The sequence below is a fragment of the Balaenoptera physalus genome, assembly GCF_965194825.1.
Source record: "Balaenoptera physalus genome assembly, chromosome: 20".
In the NCBI taxonomy this organism is placed as follows: Eukaryota; Metazoa; Chordata; class Mammalia; order Artiodactyla; family Balaenopteridae; genus Balaenoptera; species Balaenoptera physalus.
The window spans coordinates 49,753,050-49,775,570 of NC_138901.1; the positions used below are offsets into that span (position 1 = coordinate 49,753,050).

General features: G+C 37.5%; 1 protein-coding gene across 8 annotated transcripts in view; it reads right to left on the reverse strand.

The window, feature by feature from the left end:
• The window catches only part of SSH2 (slingshot protein phosphatase 2), a 242,145-nt gene that overhangs the window by 179,251 nt on the left and 40,373 nt on the right, over positions 1-22,521 (reverse strand). The gene's annotated exons all lie outside the window — the stretch shown is intronic.

A 22,521-nucleotide genomic window follows, 5' to 3' on the forward strand; every position in this document is an offset into this window, starting at 1 on the left:
AAATCCTGCCATATGTGACAACATGGATGAGCCTGGAGGACATTATGATCAGTGAAATATGCCAGTCACAGAAGGACAAATATGCATTATTCCACTTATCTGAGGTATCTAAAATAATCCAACTCACAGTAGCACAGAGTAGAATGGTGGTTGCTAGGGGTTTGAGGGGAAGGAGGAAAAGGGGAGTTGTTTAAAGGGTATAAAGTTTCAGTTATGCAAATGATTACGTTTTAGAGATCTGCTGTACAACATGGGACCTACTGTTAACAATACTGTGCATTAAAATTTTTTGTTAAGAGGGTAGATCTCATGTTAAATGTTCTTACCGCAAAACAACCAACCACAACAAAACCCCTAAGGGGCACAAGGAAACTTTTGGAGGTAATAGATATGTTTATTACCTTGATTTTAATGATGGTTTCATGGGTGTACGCATTCGTCCAAACTCATCAAACTGTATACATTAACTACGTCAAGTTTTTGTTTATCAATTACATCTCAATAAAGCTATTAAACAAAAAACTTCTCACTACCGGTGGCTGAAACTTAATCATATACAACTACTTTATGGTTAGCATGGTTGACTCATATTTTGTATTTTCAAAACTGAGACTGTGTTTCAACTCACAGAATACCTGCAGAGACTGAGTTTTAGAGTGCAAATAAACAAAGTAAAGTTCAGAGTTCCTACTTCTCCTAACTGCCTTCTCGTGGTTAACTTCCTTCTTACTTTTTTCCTACCCTGATCCTTTGCCTACTTTTGGTTTTTGTCCTTACAACCAGGTCTCATATTCCATTTCTCCTCCCTCTTCCTCTTTCAGAAAATAAACAGAAACAACTAAATATTTAAAATCATTTTTAGGTCCTGCAAATGCAAAGTCTCTTTATTCCTTACTCCCTTGCATTTTGGAGGAGGAAAAAATAAGAATATTTACACTCCTTTGTCTTTTCAAAAAGAAAAAAATCAGTCTGCAAAATATGTGAATACTTCTAATATTAGAAAAGCTAAAGGCTTAATAAATAACAAACAAAATACCTGAAGGAATAAGGTAGAGATCAAAGCTGCTTTCTATTCTCCCAAATTCCCATATCACAACAAAATGATAACATAGATAATATTAAGCATATCAAAAATGGCTTGTCACTGTCAAGGTGTACATAAACTGAAAAAAGTACACATTAATTAATCCAAATTATACTAATTAAGATTTTTAAGTTTTCATTCTTGTATATACTTCAGCATGTTTACATGAGCTCTTTCAAAATGACCTTTCAAGAAAGAGGTTCTTTTATATAAAATGGAATATTACTCGGCCATAAAAAAGAATGAAATTCTGCCATTTGCAACAACATGGATAGACATGGAGTGTATTATGCTTAGTAAAATAAGTCAGACAGAGAAAGACAAATATGGTATGTAATCACTTATATGTGGAGTCTAAAAAATAAAACAAATGTATATAACAAAACAGAAACAGACTCACAGATACAGAAAACAAACTAGTAGATACCAGTGGAGGAAGGGAAGGAGGAGGAGCAAGATAGGGGTATGGGATTAAGAGATACAAACTACTATGTATAAAGTAGATAAGCAACAAGGATATACTGTGCAACATAGGGAAATTATAGCCATTATTTTGTAATAACTTTAAAGGGAGTATAATCTATAAAAATACTGAATCACTATGCTGTACATCTGAAGCTAATATAATATTGTAAATCAACTATATTTCAATTAAAAAAAGAGGTCCTATAATGACACTTGCATTCCTAAAGTTATTTTAAGACTTTACTGCATACTTATTAATTGAAATTCAATTCATTAAGATACAAGGTATCAATTTAAGTGTGCTGGTAGCATTAAAAATAATTGGTTCGTGGAACAAGTATTTACTTGCAACCAACGTATTTAATTCTAAATTAAATCCTAAGAATCCTAAAGGAAGACAATATTTCTATTTCTTTCCTCTGCTTTCTGAGGTACTTGGTAATTCCAATTCCTGAGTTGTTTCTGAGTTCTGCAGATTGAACTATCTTGCTTATGACTATTCATAGAAGGAACTTTCACATACTGAGTTATGGGGAAGTCATTCTAGCTTGTACATGATTTAACTTGAATTTTATGCTAATTTTATAAGCCTTTTGTGGCCTATCAAACATACATTGTACATCTGCTTTAATCACTTAAAAAAAAGGTGCATTTACCAGAAGTAAGGAATGTCCATGTTAAAAATAAAGATTAAATGCCTCCCTTCCTGGGACGCCAATGCTGGTACTCCTTCGATGATAAAAGTTCCTTCCCAGGTGCCAAGGCCATATTGATTTGCTGTGTACATGCTGATCTGGTTTTTTTTTTTTAAACCTTGAAGAAATGTATCTCTGACTTGTCTGATGTTCTTTGTTCTGACAACATATAAAACTGTGCTAAAAACCATGCTCCTCCAGAGCAGTTCCTCAGGGTTATCTGAGAGGCTGTCTCTTGGGCTATAGTCCTCAGTTTGGTTCACATAAAACTCTTTTTTATTCCTATTATAGACTGTTTATTGATTATTTTCGTTGACATTATAAAGGATTTATTCTGAGAATGAACGCTTAGGAACTCTATTAATATAATTTAGCATGTAATTAAGAAAAAATAAATGATTATCTAATAGATAGTAAAAGATACTGATAAAATTAACAGTCATTTTTAGTTTCAAACATTTTTAGTAAGCTAGGAACAAAAGATGTTTCCTTAAACTCACTCCCTAGGTGAGTTTAGTTTATATCTAGTACTTCTCAGATTGGTAGGCCCTTGCCTCAACCTGGTCTTGCCTGAATTTCATGTTGTACAAAATCCTCCAGTGTTTCTTTTAACATGAGGACAGTGATCATGCCTAGTTTGTAGTGCAGATATCAATTCTTTTCCCTTCTTTCTCTTCCTTTTTTTCCCCTCCCTCCTTCCTTCCTTCCTTTTTATTATTATTATTTATTTATTTATTTATTTATTTTTAAACCCCACATTTGTTTATTTATTTATTTTTGGCTGTGTTGGGTCTTCGTTTCTGTGCGAGGGCTTTCTCTAGTTGCGGCGAGCGGGGGCCACTCTTCATCGCAGTGCGCAGGCCTCTCACTATCACGGCCTCTCTTGTTTCGGAGCACAGGCTCCAGATGCGCAGGCTCAGTAGTTGTGGCTCACGGGCCCAGTTGCTCCACGGCATGTGGGATCTTCCCAGACCAGGGCTCGAACCCGTGGCCCCTGCATTAGCAGGCAGATTCTCAACCACTGCGCCACCAGGGAAGCCCCTTCCTTCCTTTTTAAATAACCCTTTGATCATTTTTAGTAGGAATTTTTAAGACAATAAAGTCAAACTAATATTCTTGCACTGGAAGTACCAAGCCCAAATCTTAACTAAACTAAATTGAGTTCATATCCTGGTTCTGCCACTTACTAGTCATGTGGTATTGAACATATTACTTAATCTCTCTGAGCTCAATTTCCTCATCCATAAAAATGGGCACAACAATAGCATCTATCTAATAGGGTCACTGGAAAAATTGTATGAGAGATAATCTAAGAAAAACACTTAGCATAACTTAGCTACTCATGTTGGTAATACCATAATAGTAATATTACTATAATAATAATCTCCTCCCTAAATGTAAAAGACTTACACATTTGGGCTAAATTCTCTTTCAAAGAAAATTTTGCCATCTAGGGAAATTTTGCTTCTATAATAGAAAATTATAAGTGTTTCACTTCTAAATCGAGACAATTTTGTATTCCCTACATAACCTTAAAGTATTGAGCTCACAATGAGTCATTCATTACCATTTATTGTATCCCTACTGTGTACTAAGCACTTCACTTGGTCCTGGATTAGCTACAGTAAAACTCCAAACAAAAAGGGAAAGATAACTGAACAGGTTCCAAAAAGACTTTTTAGTTTTTATGGAGATGCAAAAACCACAAAGATAAGAATATGGCTCTGTGGAAATATGCCCCTTTGGTCAAGTATCATTTGGAGAAAAACAGGGGCTAAGATTGTTGGTTAGGAAAACACATCCGTATATAACAAGAAGTTTCAATCCAGAACAGCTTCTGAGCAACAATTATAGTAATAAAATGTTGCAATCTTTATATGGAACTTATGACGTAAAGCCTCATGTACTATGGAGGATGTTTTGAAGAGTGTTAAAATCTAACTTGTGCAGTTACCTAACAATCTGCAAGCAGAAGTCTTAAAAAATAATCCCAAAAGAGTCAAAACCTATTCCTACTGTTGTCTCTTTTATTCTATTTTTGTTACAGGTTATGTGATTTGAAGAAGTAGAAAACATTAACTATTATTACATTTCTATCTTTCCTTTTTTCCTGCATCTTTTCTCCCCCCAACTCTTTTAGGGGTTCTAATTAAGTGAAGAGATCGCAGTTGTTCCTTCTTTTCTCTTTTTTTTGGCTGCGTTGGGTCTTCGTTGCTGCGCGAGGGCTTTCTCTAGTTGTGGAGAGCAGGGGCTACTCTTCGTTGTGGTGTGCGGGCTTCTCATTGCGGTGCCTTCTCTTGTTGCGGAGCATGGGCTCTAGGCGCACAGGTTTCAGTAGTTGCAGCATGTGGGCTCAGTAGTTGTGGTTCATGGGCTCTAGAGTGCAGGCTCAGTAGTTGCGGCACGGCTTAGTTGCTCCGCAGCATGTGGGATCTTCCCGGACCAGGGCTCAAACCCATGTCCCCTGCATCGGCAGGCGGAGTCTTAACCACTGCGCTACCAGGGAAGTCCCTGCAGTTGTTCTTAAAGAACTAGAGACTCTGAAAATATACTTTGGACATCAAACAATAAAATACATGTGTACCCTAAAGCCTGATGACCACTTTGGGACTAAGAGCTTTTAACCTTTAAAGGTCAAGACAAGAAGTAGGTCTTATTTATCCTGACACTTACGTGTAACTGGATTGAACAAAGCAATTTCATAGCCTAAGGATGACCCAGCTGAGAAAACTCTCTCTGCAGTCCCTAACCCCAAGTTACACATTTAAAACCATTCTTTCTTTTCTTTCTTTTTAAAAAATTACATTCCCATGACTTATCTATTTTAGAAGTTTGCACCTTTTGACTCCCTCACCCATTCTGCCCACTCCCTGCCTCCGGCAACTACCAACCTGTTGTCTGTATCTGCGAACTTAGTAAAAAACATTATTTCAATATGTACGTGGTAAACAAGATTCAGAAGGTGTCAGAGAGTATTTATTTTCCTCCCATCACTGTCCCCCACACCTCCTAGTTCTCTACAACCCCATTCCCAGAAGTAGTCACTATGCTAGTTTCTTGGGATATCTTTTCAGAGATATACTGTACACATACAAGCATTATATGTGTATATATCCTTTCTCTAAAATATACAATGGAAACACACTGCACCTATTTTTCTGTTGCTGCCTTTTTAACGAATCTTTGTTTAATATTTTTAAAATTGTGGTAAAAATAACATAAAATTTACCATCTTAAACATTTTCAAGTGTAGAGTTCATTAGTGTTAAGCATATTCACGTTGTTGTTCAACCAATCTCTGGAACTTTTTCATCTTGCAAAACTAAAACTCTACACCCATTAAAAAAAAATTCTTCATTTCCTTAGAAGAAGTAAAACTGTCACTGTTTGCAGATGACATGACACTATACATAGAGAATCCTAAAGATGCCACCAGAAAACTACTAGAGCTAATTAATGAATTTGGTAAAGTTGCAGGATACAAAATTAATGCACAGAAATCTCTTGCATTCCTATACACTAATGATGAAGAATCTGAAAGAGAAATTAAGGAAACACTCCCATTTACCATTACAACAAAAAGAATAAAATACCTAGGAATAAACCTACCTAGGGAGACAAAAGACCTATATGCAGAAAACTATAAGACACTGTTGAAAGAAATTAAAGATGATACCAACAGATGGAGAGATATACCATGTTCTTGGATTGGAAGAATCAATATTGTGAAAATGACTCTACTACCCAAAGCAATCTACAGATTCAATGCAATCCCTATCAAATTACCAATGGCATTTTTTACAGAACTAGAACAAAAAATCATAAAATTTGTATGGAGACACAAAAGACCCCGAATAGCCAAAGCAGTCTTGAGGGAGAAAAACAGAGCTGGAGGAATCAGACTCCTTGACTTCAGACTATACTACAAAGCTACAGTAATCAAGACAATATGGTACTGGCACAAAAACAGAAACATAGATCAATGGAACAGGATAGAAAGCCCAGAGATAAACCCATGCACCTATGGTCAACTAATCTATGACAAAAGAGGCAAGGATATATAATGGAGAAAAGACAGTCTTCTCTTCAATAAGTGGTGCTGGGAAAACTGGACAGCTACATGTAAAAGAATGAAATTAGAACACTCACTAACACTATACACAAAAATAAACTCAAAATGGATTAGAGACCTAAATGTAACACCGGGCACTATAAAAGTCTTAGAGGAAAACATAGGAAGAACACTCTTTGACATAAATCACAGCAAGATCTTTTTTGATGCACCTCCTAGAGTAATGGAAATGAAAACAAAAATAAACAAATGGGACCTAATGAAACTTCAAAGCTTTTGCAAAGCAAAGGAAACTACAAACAAGATAGAAAGACAACCCTCAGAATGGGAGAAAATATTTGCAAACGAATCAACGGACAAATGATTAATCTCCAAAATATATAAACAGCTCATGCAGCTCAATATTAAAAACACAAACAACCCAATTAAAAAATGGGCAGAAGACCTAAATAGACATTTCTCCAAAGAGGACATACAGATGGCCGAGAAGCACATGAAAAGCTGCTCAACATCACTAATTATTAGAGAAATGCAAATCAAAACTACAATGAGGTATCACCTCACACCAGTGAGAATGGGCATCATCAGAAAATCTACAAACAACAAATGCTGGAGAGGGTGTGGAGAAAAGGGAACCCTCTTGCACTTTTGGTGGGAATGTAAACTGATACAGCCACTATGGAGAACAGCATGGAGGTTCCTTAAAAAACTAAAAATAGAATTACCATATGACCCAGCAATCCCACTACTGGGCATATACCCTGAGAAAACCATAATTCAAAAAGACACATGCACCCCAATGTTCATTGCAGCACTATTTACAACAGCCAGGTCATGGAAGCAACCTAAATGCCCATCGACAGACAAATGGATAAAGAAGATGTGGTACATATATACAACGGAATATTACCCAGCCATAAAAAGGAACGAAACTGGGTCATTTGTAGAGACATGGATGAATCTAGAGACTGTCATACAGAGTGAAGTAAGTCAGAAAGAGATAAACAAATATCGCATATTAACGCATATATGTGGAACCTAGAAAAATGGTACAGATGAACCGGTTTGCAGGGCAGAAATTGAGACACAGATGTAGAGAACAAACGTATGGACACCAAGGGGGAAAGTAGCGGGGGCGGGTGGTGGTGGTGGGATGAGTTGGGAGACTGGGATTGACATGTATACACTGGTGTGTATAAAATGGATGACTAATAAGAACCTGCTGTATAAAAAAATAAAATTAAGTTAAAAAAATAAATAAAATTAAATTAAAAAAAATTAACAACAACAACAAAATTCTTCATTTCTCCTTCATTAGCCCCTGGTAACCATTATTCTACTTTGTTTCTATGAGTTTGATAACTCTAGATGCCTCATATAAGTAGAATCATATAGTATTTGTCTTTTTGTGACTGGCTTATTTCACTTAGCATAATGTCCTCAATGGTCATACACGTTGTAGCATGTATCAGAATTTCCTTCCCATTTATTTATTTATTTATTTATGGCTGTGTTGGGTCTTTGTTGCTGCGTGCAGGCTTTCTCTAGTTGCTGCAAGCAGGGGCTACTCTTTGTTGCGGTGCACAGGCTTCTCACTGTGGTGGCTTCTCTTGTTGCAGAGCACAGGCTCTAGGCACGTGGGCTTCTTTAGTTGCGGTGCGTGGGCTCAGTAGTTGTGGTGTGTGGGGTCTAGGGCACATGGGCTTCAGCAGTCGTGGCTCGTGGGCTCTAGAGTGCAGGCTCAGTAGTTGTGGCACACGGGCTTAGTTGCTCCACGGCATGTGGGATCTTCCCGGATCAGGGATCAAACCCATGTCCCCTGCACTGGCAGGCGGATTCTTAACCACCGAGCCACCAGGGAAGTCCTTCCTTCCCTTTTAAGGCTGAATAATATTCCACTGTATGTATATACTACATTTTGTTTATCCACTCATCCATCGATGGACATTTACTTCATGATTTTTGATCACTGCATGATATCCCATTGTATACATTTTCCACAATACAGTTCATCAGTGTCCTATTGGTAGATTCAGGTTACTTGTATTTGTTTTCTCATTTGCTATATCGAATTATCACAAACTTGATGGCTTCAACAACATAAATTTATTATCTTACAGTTCTGGAGGTTAGGAGTCCTAAAATCAAAGTGGTGGCAGACCCATGTTCCTTCTGGAGGCTCTAGCGGAGTATTATGGGTTGAACTGTGGTCCCCCCCAAACCCCAAATTTATATGTTTAAGTCCTAATCCCTAGTATCTCATAATGTGACTACATCTGGAGATGAGGTAATTAAATTAAAATGAAGTTATTAGGGTGAGACTTCATCCAGTACGACTGGTATCCTTATAAGAGAAGATCAGGACACAGATACACACAGAGGAAAGATCATGTGAAGACATAGGGAGAAGACAGACATCTACAAGCTAAGGAGAGAGGTCTCAGAAAAAAATCAACCCTGCCAACACCTTGATCTCTGACTTCCAGCCTCCAGAACTGTGAGAAAATAAATTTCTGTTGTTTAGGCCACCAGTCTACAGTACTTGTTATGGCAGCCCTAGCAAACTAATACAGAGAGAATCCATTTCCTTGCCTCTTCCAGCATCTAGAGGCCACCTGAATTTCTTGGCTTGTGGCCCCCTTCCTCCATCTTTAAAGTTAGCAAAAGTGGGTTGAGTCGTTCTCTTATCAGTCTGACCTCTTCTCTGTCTCCGTCTTTGACTTTTAAAGATCCTTATAACGACACTGTCCCCTACTCAGATAATCCAGGATAATCTGCCTATTTTAAAGTCATCTGATTAACAACCTGAATTCCATCCAACCTTAATTTCCCCTTTACCATGTAACATAATATCTTCACAGGTTCACAGATGAGGACTCTATTGGGGGAGCCATTATTCTTCTGCCTACCACAGAATCTTCTTTTCTGCAAGTTTTACTGGGGAAAACAATTGTGTTTTAGAACCCAATATTCACACCAGTACAGTGGGAAGCACAAAATTAAGGGACCAAGCAACGCTAGAGCTATATATTTTACACTTAAAGAGGATCCTAAAAACTTAGTAGCAACAGCAGGATGTTTGAAATAGCTTTTTCCAGATGATGAATTGGATTTGATCCAACCACAGTATTTTACACAGGCCTCTTTATAATCAATGGTACAGATCTGCAAGATAACTGGTTAGTATTAAGGATATAATAATCTATGGCCAGTAATAATTAGACTGGGTCAACTTGACAGATTAAATCAGAACGAACTGCTGATTCCTTCTTCTAAGCATCCATAGTTCCCTGCACATATATTTTCTAATGCTTACCTCACACTGCCGTAATTATTTCTATATATATTGTTTCTCGCTCTAGATGGTGAGCTTCTCAAGTTGTATCTCTAGAGTCTGGCACAGAGTAAGCATTCAGTATATGTTCAATGAATGAGTAAGTGACAGCATTAGTTGTTACAATTCTTCCTTGTTGCCAATAACAATAACACAAATTAAGATGAGTTATAATCTTTGTGTATAGTTTTGGTTAAGAGACCAAGAGTCTTCACTACGCTAAACACATGATGTTTGTCCATTAATTAGCCATAGTAGCAACAGCTCCTATTGAAGAGCCAATTGTTACATGAGACACTGCCTCCCCTGGGCTCCAAGTCAACATGGAGGCTTTAAGCCAAAAGAGCATCTTCAATTTCTCAGAGCTACTTAGCAGCTTGGCTTGTCAGTGGCTGAGACTGTCCAGGTATTCATGCCACAGGACTCCCTGACTCTGGCTTGCAGTTAGTCCATTTCATCTGCAAAGGTACTGCTGCTCTCTACACTCTGTATGTAATTCACAGCTCTTTTATGGTAAGCATCACAGGCTTGTTCCTCTACTCACTTCTCCTTTCAGAAGGAATATAATCTCTCAATCTAAATTTTAGCCAACCTTCAAAGCACCGCTCAAATCCCAGAATTTCAGGAAGCTTCAAAATGATGACTTCAGCCTCACTGGCCTTGGCAGGGGTTAGCCATCAACAGCCTGCTTTCATATGGCCAGCAAGCTAAGAATGGTTTTCACACTTTTAAATGGTTGTTTTGTTTTGTTTTCTAAAGAAAAGGCAAAGAAGAATATGCAACACAAACCATTTAAGGCTGGCAGAGGCTAAAATATTTACTGTCAGGCTTTTTTTTTTTTTTTTTAATTTATTTATTTATGGCTGTGTTGGGTCTTCATTTCTGCGCGAGGGCTTTCTCTAGTTGCGGCAAGTGGGGGCCACTCTTCATCGCGGTGCGCGGGCCTCTCACTATCGCGGCCTCTCTTGTTGCGGAGCACAGGCTCCAGACGCGCAGGCTCAGTAATTATGGCTCACAGGCCCAGTTGCTCCGCGGCATGTGGGATCTTCCCAGACCAGGGCTCGAACCCGTGTCCCCTGAATTGGCAGGCAGACTCTCAACCAATGAGCCACCAGGGAAGCCCCTGTCAGGCTTTTAACAGAAAAAGTTTGTCAATCCCTGGCCTAGAGCACACAATTCAACTCAGGCTAATGAGAATACTGCCTAGAACTGTCTCTAATCGTTGTACAGATCATAGTTTTATCTCCCTGTGGTTTTATTGAGATATAACTGACATATAACACTGTATTAGTTTAAGGTATACAACATAATGATTTGACGTATGGATATTTTGTAGATTTAGAGGTTTTGCTTTTAATTCTTTGAATATTCACTTGTGATAGTATTTCAGATCCTAAACAAATGCCACATTACTTGTACCAGCAAATTCGCACCCTCACACAGAGATAATCTGAAAATATTTTTTAAAAAGCCCACCAAATCCCATGATCTCCATGAGGTTTGGTTTCTTTTCTCTTCTCTTTTTCTGATATAACCATCTGTCCTACAAGGGCATGTTTCTGAAATAGGAGAAAAATTCCTATTTTGGAAGAAGCAGTGATTCTCAAAGTACGGTGCCCAGACCACCAGCCGCGGCCTCACTTATGAACTGGTTAGAAATGCAAATTCTTAGGCTCCATTCTAGATCTATCAAATTAGGAAATCTGGGGTTAGGGCCTAGAAATGTATTTTTAACAAGCCCTCCAAGTGATTCTGATGTACATTAAATATATTAACTATAAGTTAAAGTTTGAGAGCCACTGGACTAAAGTATTTGCATCTGTAGATAGCACGTATATCACTGCTTTAGAACCAGAATGATGGAATCGTATCACTCCAAAACTAACTCCTGATAGCGAAACCAACAAAAGGAAAGTAGTGAGTAATGAAAAGTGGCCAGTGAGATATAAAAGCAGTTATTCATATGCACAGGTTATTCAACTTACATAAAGGGGCACCACCTGTATTTAATGAATGCGTATATAAGGTAACTAAGCTAGGTACCATGATGGATTCTGAAAAGTAATCATCCACAGAAGTAAGAACAAATTAATAAACGAGTAATAAGTCCATAAACACAGAGAAAAGCAAAGAAGCTGGTGGTAGATGCTCAACCTGCGCTGAAAGCCCACAAAAAGAATGAGAGTAAAATAGCTGCTGCATGGACTTCCCTGGTGGCACAGTGGTTAAGAATCCGCCTGCCAATGCAGGGGACACGGGTTCGAGCCCTGGTCCAGGAAGATCGCACATGCCCCAGAGCGACTAAGCCCGTGAGCCACAACTACTGAGCCTGAGCTCTAGAGGCCGCGAGCCACAACTACTGAGCCCACATGCCACAACTACTGAAGCCTGCACGCCTAGAGCCCGTGCTCCGCAACAAGAGAAGCCACTGCAATGAGAAGCCTGCGCACTGCAACGCAGAGTAGCCCCTGCTCGCCGCAACTAGAGAAAGCCCATGCACAGCAACAAAGACCCAACACAGCCAAAAATAAATAAATAAATTAATTAATTAATTTTAAAAAATAGCTGCTGCAACTCAGAACTTCAAGATCTGGAATCTCAAGATACAAAAAAAAACAGAAAACTTTTGGATTTATGTCTCTAGTTGATAATTAAGTGGCTCAAAATTGATATGTAATCTACAGAGAGACGGGTTTGTCTCAATTTAGGCAAACCAAATATTCTATTATTTTCCATTTTCGGTTAGGCTTCTGCTATTATCTAGCTAGCTGCTTACTTCCCTCCTGTTCTGTGTAGGAGTTAAAAAAAAAAAACAATTCTGTCAACTTCATGAGCTGAGAGTAAGCTAGCAAAACAAGGAGGTACAGAAAGCTTAACTCCACATCTGCTGAAAGCATACAATTCTTGTTGACCCCATTTATTTGTAAATCATTCTACATATTGTCTTATGGCCTTTAACGCCTTAGAATTCTAATTCTTTATTTCCCGCCTCAGACCAATGTATGAGAGCTATCTGTGGTTTAAACACAACCATTAATCACCCCCAACTCCCCCCCCTCCCACACACACACACACACACACACAAACACAAACACCTTTAAAACTTTTTTGTGTAGCTTGATTTGGAACCTGGGCTATGAAAGTGAATTAGGTTTTAGAGATGCTAATGTGTATGCCGTGTAATATGACCACTGCATGCTTCTGTAGAGTGTGCAGAGAGGTGAAGCTCTTTATTCCTTTGGGGAACACAGGTTTGAAGAGCAAAGAGAAGGCTATTTTAGAGAAAGTAGGAGAATTCAGGAAACAAGAGGAATCTGAAGAAGACACTGAGTAAGAAAGGAGAGAAAAGCCTCCCTTGGACAATTGTCGGGGGATGTGTGCCAGGAAAGAAAGATTGCTGTTACTGAGATAGAATCATGAGACATTACCAAGTCAGGTTTCAGACGATTGTGAAAAGAACAGTTTTTTACTGAGAACCGAGGATTAGGCCTATTTTCCAGTAAGTAAAGAGCTTGATTCCTTCTGCAATAAATAAGAGAACTAAAAGATTTAGCTCTAGTCCTGGAGGAGGAATCTAGGCTGATCAGCAAGGAAGGCTAGAGATACCTAAAATTAAAAACTAACAGGCTGAACTGGGAGTAAAGTGAGTGATGGTTTTGTATTTGTAATTAATTTCCTATATAAATTCTGACCACAAGATCTCTTCACATGGCAGAAAGGTCATTTTTGCATTTCAATTGATAAACTGGACTATGATGAGAGAAGCTGCCCAGAAGGAGCTGAAAGGTTGTAAACCTCAGGTTATAATCTTTCAAAGAGATTCTCTCTGGAGAAATAGTTACACCAACAGTTCAAACTATCCAAGGGGAACCTCACTTGAATACCATTCCAGAGCTCTCCTTTCCTGATCCAAACGCTCAACATGCGCTAAAAAAAATCACATTCAGCTTTGGGTATGGCAGAGGTAGGGCCTACCCCTCAAGATCCTTGAATTCATAAAGCTATTTAAAGGTGAGAGAAGCCCAATTACAAAATCTGTCCTAGTCTTTTTCTCCTTAGTCACCTATATTTCAGAGGCTGACACCATAGTGAGATTGCCAAGCTCCTTGGGGAAAACTCACGCAGGTCAGAGACAAAGTGATCACATAAAATTCAGTTTCCACCAGAGAATTCCGAGAAGGATCCCTATCAAATACTGGTCATGGGCCTGTGAAATCCTCCCCACTCCCCTCAGTGAGGAGAAAAAAAGACGGACTTTTCAGCCTCTCTCATCCTGCATCATAAAAAGTAATCTGGAAAAGTGGGACTTTGGACTTTGTGGAGGGCTAATAGCGCAGAGCTGACTACAAGTTGAGCAACGTAAGGAAACGAGCAAAGAGATGAGAATGGAAGTGTCTCAAGAGATTCCAGACATAAAACAGCAATGCCCCAGAGTGAGAGGAGCAAGAGAACCTGGAGAGAAGAACCCATAAAAGAGGGCACTTCTCTAAGGTTAGTTTCCACTTTAGGAAAAGGATTTTAGAGATCAATTCAGAAATTGCTTCAAGGGCCAGAGATTCCAGGGCGATGGTCAATACCAAGGGGGTCTTATCTCCTAAACCACAATTGGAAGACATCATAAGAGCCATTGTGAGAAACTCCCAAAAGCTGAAGTAATCTATGGGCTCCAGCAACAAAGCAGTGTCTCCTACAACCAAGAATGCTGGTTGCCCCAAATCCAAGCCAACCATGCTTTAAAGAGGAGATTGCTGGCGAGTCAAAGCTCAAATTTGAGGTAGGGCTCCAGTACCAGTCACAGGGCTGTCCCCTTGCAGTGCTCCTTAATTCAGTTGGGTTGGCTTCTAAGGTCTCAGAGTCCCATCTCCAGAGTATTTCCAATGGGGCCATGGCAGCTTTCCAGGTGCTGTGTGTCCTTATGGAGGCCAAAGGGAAACACCTTGGGTCCCTAAGCTTCAGGCCAAAGGGAAGAGCCAGGACAAGGATTTTGCACCAACTGACAGAAGCAAGGATACTAGACTAGAGACTCAAAGGAGGAGAATATCAAGGACGAATGCAGGATTGGAGAACTCACAAGGGAAGAGTTACCCTGCCTAGACCAGGGCGTTAGAGACCCTTGTGAACAAGACCCGCTGATTACTGCCACAGAAGGAAGTTCCTCTGAAAAGAAACTTGCAGAAAAGGATGACTTGTTTTTGAGAGTGGCTTTTTCTCAAGAACAGAGGCAAAGTGCAGGAAGATCCCGTGTAGAAATCAAAGTCCATGTCAATCTCTGCACAGAGCCCAGGGCCAGCTGAAACCAGAGCTCTTTACGTGAGAAGCAGGGATAGATACTAAAGCACAGGAATTTATGATAGCCACTATCCTGATCCTAGAGAAAAACTGGAGCTTATGCATGGACTTCTTGTATGGGACATCAGTCAGCACAAGGAAGAACTCCAGGCCCATGCAGGGACCCTGAGCAAAGCAAAGTGAAGAGTGCCATGTCTCACAGACATCAGTCAGGTTCTGACAGCCAGAGTTGTCTGAGCCTGGTCAGGATTGTCAGAAATAGGGATATTCCAGCAGAAAATCCCCTCCCAGGAGGATAACTTCTCTGAAGGAAAATGTTCATTCCACGTAGAGAAAGATCTTAGTTCTCATGTTAACATATCCTCTAAAGATGATGGTCTCTGTTTCTCATAACCAAGGAATTTCTTTCTAAATACACTAGTTTCTTCTAACTGGAGAAACAAAACAAAACAAACAAAAACCTAAGAAGCCTTAGACTTGGGAACTGTCCTAAGCCCATTTTGTTATTCTCACTATTCCCACTGTCTAGATGGAGAACAAATATTTGTATGAGAACACTGGTATTCTTGGTTGGTATTTAAACCACGTGCATCTTAGAAAATTATTGTTTAAAATACAATAATTTACTATCACCCCTTTGCCACAATAAAATAATTCCATTAGAAAGGGGACCAGCCCATCAGGAAATGCAATGGAAACTTACACCCTCCAGAAACTTTAAATCTGGACCATATTTTCTGTAAGTCCTCAAATCAATGTTAATTAGCTCATGTGGATTTGTCAAAGGAAGATGGTTAGAAAGATTCAAAGTAAAAAAGCACCCTGCTATAGTGTTACACTCCCATTGGGAGTTAAAAAACAAAAATCTCCACTACCAAAAACTCAACTTTTAGGTCCATTTTGAGTAGAAATCAGACTAAAAAATGTCACAGAATAAAACTTCCTCTGATTAAAAGTCTCTAATTTCAAATTTCTGAAGCAACATCCTTTCTTCTCTAATCCTCAAATAACTGCAAACTGAGATAAATAGATAGACCCCTCTCATGTTCTGAAGTTCTGAATTGTCTGCTTAAAAGATAAGAAACAGTTTTATATTTTGATAAAAAGGTCACTTGTGGTTAGGGTCTATAAAACTCCCTTCTCTGAGGACTGTTCATAATTTACATCCAGCCAAGTAATACCACTCAGGATACCCAGTTTCCTCAATTCCAAACAATCAATGAAGAAAGAAACTTTTTAATTTTCTTACTGAAACAGCTTTTCAGGTTTCTGTGTATGTTTTAGCATTAGAGTTTGAGTGACAAATTTCCTTAGCTAGTTATTTCCCACCTATTCCTAAATCTATAATGGGTCTCATAATTTTGTGAACAAGTAGAGAAGCATTGTCATTTCCAGCACTACAGAATCTTACAAAGGAAGTAAGCACTTGCTTTGAAATTTTGTAAGTTTTGGTGTGTTTAGGGGGAAAGTATAGTTATACTTACTGTCCCACTTGACCAAAGGGCAGCTGGGAATCTCAAGAAGCAAACACTATATTCATGTTCTCCCAGCAAGCCCCTTGGCAACAAACCACAGTCTGTAAGTCTTCCCAAAACACAGTAATAAACCAGCTTCTATTCATTTTTTTTTCAAACTGCAGGCTGAGAGACCCATGAGCAGCTTATGAAATCAATTTAGTGGTTTGTAGCAACATACTTTTTTTTTTTTTAAACTAACTAGAATAGAAAATATCAGAGTACACTGCATGAAGGAAAAGGAAGAACTGTTTCATGAAACTTGTTTTAGATATGTATACAAGAACACCTACACAAGCATACCAGGTCATAATGTAAAATGTATTTATTACTGTGAATCTCAGTCATAAGAATTTGAAAGCTACTCCTTTCCAGGGGTCCCCAACCCCCAGGCTGTGGTAGCGTCCTCGGCCTGTTAGGAACCCGCCGCACAGCAGGAGGTGAGCCGCGGGGCGAGCAAGAGAAGCTTTATCTGCTGCTCCCCATTACCACCTGAACCAGCCCCCCACACCCCATCCGTGGAAAAACTGTCTTCCACGAAACTCGTCCCTGGTGCCAAAAAGATGGGGGACTGCTGCTCTAGACTATAAGTTTCATGAGGAAAAAGATCAAGTGTACCTAATTCATTCATTCTATATACCCAGCAGCTACACATAATGCCTGGCATTTATAATAAGCACTCAATAAATATTTGTTGGCTGACTATTCAATATGCATTCTTACATTATTAATACTGTGGTCCATAAATCAAAATTTGGACTGAATCTAAGTAGTTAGACAATATCTTTTATGAGACACTAAGAAAATAACATTTGATTAGTAAATTTAACAATTTCTCCCTTGCTTGCCCTCTGATTGATGTGCTAAACAAATGGTAGATCCCAGCAGGAAATGAGAGAAGGCAAGGTCTTGGGAACTGACAAACTAAATGATTACCCTTAGGATATATCAGACCAGCATGATTTATGATCTTCCTATATACATATTCTCACATAATATGCACAAACTTGTAGAGCGAGAAAAACACAGAATTTAGAATTAGACATAATGACAACTAATGACTAAATGACCTTGGGCAAATTGTTTTAACTTCTCTGAGCCTAATTTCCTCAACTGGGAAAGCAAGTTGTGACAACTATACATGGTTACCAAAACATAGGTGTAACTTCTACAAGAATATATAGGAGAAAATCTTTGCAGCACTGGGTTAGGCAAAGATTTCTTAACTACACAAAAAGCACTAACCGTAAAAGAAAAAGCTTGTAAAACCTTATGCTCTTTGAAAGACACACTTAAGAAAACAAAAAGTAATCTACAGACTGGGGAGAAATATATGCGAAATATGTCTGACAAAGTGCTTGTAAACACAATATATAAAGACAAATATCTTAATAAAAAATAGGCAAAATATTTGAACAGACCCTTCACCAAGAAAAGATACAGACTGCAAATAAGCACATGAAAAGATGCCAGCCATGTGTCCCATTTATTGACGGGAAAATAAAGAAATAGATAAAGTACAGATCATGATATGTAACATTAAAGAATGAAAAGAATCCTTTCTGAATTTTTGCCCAGATTATAAACTACTAATATAGTTTATATTACTATATTGAGGGCAAGGACAATGTCTTCAAAGACTAGGAACTCAATAAATGTTTATACCTAGTGTATTGTGAATGAGTTTAAAACCATGATGCTATTTAAAATGTCGATCATTAATTTTTTTTAAACTGCAAAGCAGTATTTAGGATGGTAGCAAGTTGAATAAGTGAACTTTCTTAGAATTATGTAATTGCCTTGAACTATCTGTGGTAATAAGGAAGTAATTTAAAGTGCTGAATTAGAGTTTTTGGCCACCACTGAAAAGTAATCATTACTGAAAGTAATCATTTAGTATTTTCATTGCCTTTTTTACTTACATAAAGAAAAATATTTCAAAGCTATCTCATTTAGTGATACAGATCAGAATCTCTGGTCAGTTAACTATGACCTCTGTTTCTTTCCAGGTTTGGTTTTTAAGGTTGAACCCTTGGGTCACATTCTAGCTTTATACCTGTTGAAAATAAAACTATACCTTCCCTTTGGCCCAGCAACATGATTTCTAGAAATTTATTATAATTATGTGAAATGACATTTTTCTAATGTTATTCATTGCAGCATTTATTATAAAAACAAAAGCCTGGAGACTGGAAATTAAAGTACATCTATGCAATGGAATCCTATCTAAAAATAATAAAAACAAGGGAGCTTTTTATGTGCTAATATGGAGTATTTCTAAGCTAGACTAAGTGAAAAAAAGCAAGGTACAGAATATTGTAGATGGTATGGTACCATTAGTATAAAAAAGGGGAAAGGCACGCGCGCACACACACACACTTGCTTGTCTATACATAGAGTACTTCTAGAGACACAGAAAATTAATAACACTAGTTGTATGTGAAGAAGAGGAGTGAATGGCTGGGGGACAAAAGTAGGAAGACTCTTCACTATATACCATTTCATAACTTCTTGAATTCTGAATCTTGTGAATACATTATCTAGTTTAAAAAATTAAATTAAAAAGTAAACTTAAAAATCAAATAATAATAATGAAAGAATTTACTTAGTCTTTCAGCAGTAAGCAAGTCCAAGAAAAAAAAACCAGATTTGACTAAACTCTGACATTTGAATGAAGATACTGACAAGTGTCACAGAGGCACCCATCTGGGCCTGTGTGAGTTCCTCTGGAGACCTGAAATACTGATACAATAAACCCAAAACCTGTACGTGGCATCATTCAGACACTGATTCATCAAATTCCTACTGGAATTACCACTCCTTCATCATCCATTTGATTAAAAAAATAGTTTTAAAGTTTCTTTTCATCACCTGTAATTTTTACCTCAATACAATATGAAGAAGCAGGCTTTCTTACAATGGATATAAGACAAATGAAGTCTGGGTATCTTCAAAGGTCAAAATAGAATCTTTCATGGGTGAACTCTAATTGTACACAGAGTCTTCTAAATATGACAACATCATAGGGTGGCAACTAAAGGAGTATCAAGACTTTCTGAAGTTGTGAGATTCCCTTAAGCATTTCTAAAACTTCTCACATGAGAAGGAAGGGAAGTAATATATGGAATTTTAGGAATGAAACTCTGGCTAACAAGGTTATGGGGCATCTGAGAAGTCACGGGATAGGTCTGACTTTCTCAGAGGGGAGGCTGCATTTTTTTTTTAATTTCCATCATCTGCTATTAAAATTAGTTCTGCACAAATGTTTGCAGATGCAGAGCAGCTGGCAGTCTTGTTGCATTTTGCTCATTGGTAGATCATAAGCAAGTCAATGAAGAAGGGCTGTTGAATTTTCCATCTGTGTTCCAGTGTTTTCAGAGAACTGTCAAATTTATGTTCTGGGACACTGGATTCACAATGTTAATATCCTATTGAACACTGGCTAGAGCTTGAAAGTTTACATCTAGTCTCTGAAGATAATAAGATTTGAAAATATACTCTCTTGCAGCCATTTGTAAGCAAATCCTTTTTATACCCATGTGGAATAAACGTATATTATCTTATCTACATTAGTGCTTTCTGATGCATTTGATTTTTTAAAAAAAATCAGAACATAAACATGTCCTACTTCATTAGTTAATCAAAAATGCAAAATAAAACAAGATACAATTTTCATCCTTCAGACTGGCAAAGATAAGAGACTATAAATGTTTCCAAAGCTATTAAGGAAAAGAGAAAGAGGAAATCTCACATGCCAATGGCTGTTGAGTATAAAATGGTCAAATTTTTCTGAAAAGTAATCTGATATTGTATCAAAAAAATCTTGAAGATGTTCATTATCTTCGACTGAGGAAATTCCAGAATTTATCTTAAAGAAATAATCTGAGATGTATATAAAGATTTACGTAAAAAAATAAAAAATAAAAAAAACAAATAAAGTCACAGATGTAGAAAACAATCTTATGGTTACTGGGGGGAAGTGGGGGAGGGATAAATTGGGAGATTGGGATTGACATATACACACTACTATATATAAAATAGATAAGTAATAAGGACCTACTGTATAGCACAGGGAACTCTACTCAATACTCTGTAATGACATATATGGGAAAAGAATCTAAAAAAGAGTGGATATACGTACATGTATAACTGATTCACTTCGCTATAAAGCAGAAAGTAACACAACATTGTAAATCAACTATACTCCAATAAAAACATTTTTTTAAAGATTTATGCACAAAATACTCCCCATAGAATTATACACATTGCAACTCAAATATCCAACAACAGGTAGTTAAATTATAGCACATTGAAATGAATACCTTAGTAAAACATAGGTAGACTCTTATTTCAGCCAAATCTTTTAATAAGTCTGATTCATTTTTTAAAAACAGAAAAACAGTGATGAAAAGCAGTGGTCCATTAGACATGCTTGCTTTCTGGTTTTCAAAGTGATAGAAGGATAAAACAATTTCTTTTGAATTATGTACATGTTTGTTTTAGACTAATTCCGGCTCTGATTCTAGAAAACTGAGAGTTTAGAGATTTACGCTTGTTTTAGCATCTCACAAAAGGAATTGGTGACTATTAGTACCCACTGGACATAACGGCACAGTACAACATTAGCATGAAGACTTGGCTCCCATCCAAGAAACAATACAATAGCAACAATAAAAATCAGTGTGTATTCCTATGCCTAGAGCCTACATTAAAAAAAGAAAAGCCAAAGCTCCCTCCCCCAGCAAAAAAGTTTAATAATATTTACATAAGGTTAGGTGGGTATAGGAACAACTAGAGATAGTGCTCTCTTAACATGGTGATATGGAGCACAGAAGGAGGGCCCCTGCCTACTTCTCTAGTTTTTTTTATTCTGTCTCACAGCACGTTGATCTAGAAACACTGGCCTTCCTTCGAATTCTCAAATATGCCAGGCTCTCTCCACCTCAGGGCCTTTGAACACGCTATTCTCTTTGCTTACACTACTCTTTTCCTTATTTTCTTATGGCAGGCCCCTCCTCACTAAGTATGACTTCTTCAGGGAGGCCTTTCCTAATCTCCAATTTAAGCACTGCTCCCTGTTGTTTCAGTCAGAGAACCATCACAATTTTTAATTACAAATTTGTGTACATGCTTAATTCTTTCTTCACTACTATATAGAATAAGCTTCATGAGAGAAGGAACTATGTCTGCTTTATTCATCAATATATACATAATTGCCTAGAACAGTATGTGCTTATTGCCTAGCACAGTAATGTGACACATAGTAGTGTTCAATATATATTTTTAGAACTAATAAATCAATGAATGAAGATATTTTAAAAGCAATTGGAGAAATGTATGAAAACAATGAGAAGATCAAGAGAATCTGGGTGGCAAATACTACCATACTACCTGTTTGGTAGTATGGCAGTATTTAAAATTTCTTCCAGATTTCTACTATAGTAGATATTCCATATTAAATAATGCATTACTAGTCATAAGTATCAGTGAAGGCATATGGAAAATATGAGATAAAAATCTAGCCATATCCTACTAAATACATTACACTATGATTGTAACTAGTAAACTCTAATGGTGCAGTATGATACTCATGATCTCAAATTATTAATTATCTACATAATTAAGAATAGGCATAAGCTACATAAATTATGAATAGGCAGAAAAATAAGCTCAAAGCAGCAAGTGAACAACTGAAAAAGTCTGGTTCAAGACTCGCTGATTTTCTGATGTGAATCATAGGAAATCTTTAAAAACATCGCATTTGGTGTTCTTATTTTTCATAATTATACAAATTGGTGACTAAATTACATTAATTTCCTCTAAATCTCATGTCTGTACATTTTATTTTTTAAAATGTGTCCAGGAGTATATCGTTTTAAAATTCCATGGTGAAAAGTCTAAGAACTAAAATATGATGACCATATTTTCCAAACAAAAAATCAGAATGTATGTTGACAAATATTTTAAAACAAGAGTATCAAAAATCTTAAGTATTATCATCTCCATATTACAGATAAGAGTACAGGGACTCAGTCAAGTAATTTATCCAAGATGAAAATAAGAGATAG